The sequence below is a fragment of the Pristiophorus japonicus genome, unplaced genomic scaffold (genome assembly GCF_044704955.1).
Source record: "Pristiophorus japonicus isolate sPriJap1 unplaced genomic scaffold, sPriJap1.hap1 HAP1_SCAFFOLD_579, whole genome shotgun sequence".
Taxonomy (NCBI): domain Eukaryota; kingdom Metazoa; phylum Chordata; class Chondrichthyes; family Pristiophoridae; genus Pristiophorus; species Pristiophorus japonicus.
In genome coordinates, this window is record NW_027254487.1 from 45,358 (window position 1) to 48,722 (window position 3,365).

Sequence of the window (3,365 nt, forward strand, 5' to 3'; positions counted from 1 at the left end):
CCGAGTAAAATCCTCTCGGAATGAGTGATCACAGTATGGTTGAATTTGTAATATAGATTGAGGGTGAGGAAGTAGTGTCTCAAACAAGCGTACTATGCTTAAACAAAGGGGACTACAGTGGGATGAGGGCAGAGTTGGCTAAAGTAGACTGGAAACACGGACTAAACGGTGGCACAATTGAGGAACAGTGGAGGACTTTTAAGGAGCTCTTTCATAGTGCGCAACAAAAATATATTCCAGTGAAAAAGAAGGGCAGTAAGAGAAGGGATAACCAGCCGTGGATAACCAAGGAAATAAAGGAGAGTATCAAATTAAAAACCAATGCGTATAAGGTGGCCAAGGTTAGTGGGAAACTAGAAGATTGGGAAAATTTTAAACGACAGCAAAGAATGACTAAGAAAGCAATAAAGAAAGGGAAGATAGATTACGAAGGTAAACTTGCGCAAAACATAAAAACGGATAGTAAAAGCTTTTACCGATAGATAAAACGGAAAAGAGTGACTAAAGTAAATGTTGGTTCCTTCGAAGATGAGAAGGGGGATTTAATAATGGGAAATGGGAAAATGGCTGAGACCTTAAACAATTATTTTGCTTCGGTCTTCACAGTGGAAGATACAGAAACCATGCCAGAAATTGCTGGTCACAGGAATGTGGGAAGGGAGGACCTTGAGACAATCACTATCACTAGGGGAGTAGTGCTGGACAGGCTAATGGGACTCAAGGTAGACAAGTCCCCTGGTCCTGATGAAATGCATCCCAGGGTATTAAAAGAGATGGCGGAAGTTATAGCAGATGCATTCGTTATAATCTACCAAAATTCTCTGGACTCTGGGGAGGTACCAGCGGATTGGAAAGCAGCTAATGTAACGCCTCTGTTTAAAAAAGGGGGCAGACAAAAGGCAGGTAACTGTAGGCCAGTTAGTTTAACATGTGTAGTGGGGAAAATGCTTGAAACTATCATTAAGGAAGAAATAGCGGGACATCTAGATAGGAATAGTGCAATCAAGTAGACGCAGCATGGATTCATGAAGGGGAAATCATGTTTAACTAATTTACTGGAATTCTTTGAGGATATAACGAGCATGGTGGATAGAGGTGTACCAATGGATGTGGTGTATTTCAATTTTCAAAAGGCATTCGATAAGGTGCTACACAAAAGGTTACTGCAGAAGATAAAGGTACGCGGAGTCAGTGAAAATGTATTAGCATGGATAGAGAATTGGCTGGCTAACAGAAAGCAGAGAGTCGGGATAAATGGGTCCTTTTCGGGTTGGAAATCGGTGGTTAGTGGTGTGCCACAGGGATCGGTGTTGGGACCACAACTGTTTACAATATGCATAGATGACCTGGAAGAGGGGACAGAGTGTAGTGTAACAAAATTTGCAGATGACACAAAGATTAGTGGGAAAGCGGGTTGTGTAGAGGACACAGAGAGGCTGCAACGCGATTGAGATAGGTTAAGCGAATGGGCTAAGGTCTGGCAGATGGAATACAATGTCGGAAAATGTGAGCTCCTCCACCTTGGGGGGAAAAAAAACAGTAAAAGGGAATATTATTTGAATGGGGAGAAATTACAACATGCTGAGTGCAAAGGGACCTGAGGGTCCTTGTGCATGAATCCCAAAAAGTTAGTTTGTAGGTGCAACAGGTAATCAGGAAGACGAATGGAATGTTGGCCTTCATTGCGAGAGGGATGGAGTACAAAAGCAACCGTACAGGGTGTTGGTGAGGCCGCACCTGGAGCACTGCGTGCAGTTTTGGTCACCTTACTTAAGGAAGGACACACTAGCTTTGGAGGGGGTACAGAGACGATTCACTGGGCTGATGAGGGGGTTACCTTATGATGATAGATTGAGTAGACTGGGTCTTTACTCGTTGGAGTTCAGAGGGATGAGGGGTGATCTTATAGGAACATTTAGAATAATGAAAGGGATAGACAAGATAGAGGCAGAGAGGTTGTTTCCACTGGTTGGGGAGACTAGAACTAGGGGGCACAGCCTCAAAATACGGGGGAGCCAGTTTAAAACCGAGTTGAGAAGGAATTTCTTCTCCCAGAGGGTTGTGAATCTGTGGAATTCTCTGCCCAAGGAAGCAGTTGAGGCTAGCTCATTGAATCTATTCAAGTCAGTGATAGATTTTTAACCAATAAGGGAATTAAGGGTTTTGGGGAGCGGGCGGGTAAGTGGAGCTGAGTCCACGGCCAGATCAGCCATGATCTTGTTGAATGGCGGAGCGGGCTCGATGGTCTACTCCTGTTCCTAATTCTTATGTTCTTATGAATTGGAGAGTAGGAGTGAAGGAGGTGTATGTAGAGAGGGAGTTGGAGAGGAGGGGTGAAGGAGGTGTATGTAGAGAGGAAGTTGGAGAGTAGGGGTGAAGGTGTATGTAGAGGGAGTTGGTGAGTAGGGGTGAAGGATGTATTGAGTGATGGGGACTTACTGCCCATTAATCACCTTTGTTGAGCTGTGATGGGGTTTATTTTCCCTTTAAAATGTTTAGAATTGTTTCAATGAAGTTAGATGCGGGGCTACAGTTACTTACGGGCACTGGGCTGTTACTGGTGAATTAATGTGGGGTGTGTTAATTGGGAATAGATTTGAGTGGGCTCATTCTGTACTGACTGCATTGCTGAGCTGCGCATTTGCCCTCAATCCCAGTGATGAGGTGCTTTTGACACCAAATCCAGGGACCACTTACATTGTGACACCAAATCCAGGGACCACTTACATTGTGACACCAAATCCAGGGACCACTTACATTGTGACACCAAATCCAGGGACCACTTATACTGTGACAGTAAATCATTGGACCACTTACATGGAAGCACCAAATCCACTGAAACTACAAATTTACATAGGATATATGGCACGGAATCGGGCCATTTGAAATAACCAGTCCATGCCAGCATCTATGCTCTACTCAGGAATTAGAGAGCCTCAGTGTGGGTAATGCTCATGGTGGTGAAACCAGCTCGAGTGAGGGCAAAAATTGAGTAATGGATGAAGATATGGCAGTGGAATCACATGGCGACTGATGGGGCCTGGTACAAGAACATAATAAATAGGAGCAGGAATCGGCCACCTGGCCCCTCGAGCCTACTCTGCTATTCAATAAGATCATGGCTGATCTGATCATGGACTCAGCTCCACTTCCCTGCCCGCTCTCCATAACCCTTTATTCCCTTCACTCAAAAATCTGTCTATCTCCACCTTAAATATATTCAATGACCTAGGCTCCACAGCTCTCTGGGCAGAGAATACCACAGATTTACAACCCTCTGATAGAAGAAATTCCTCCTCATCTCAGTTTTAAATGGGCGGCCCCTTATTCTGAGACTATGCCCCCTAGTTTTAGTTTCCCCGATG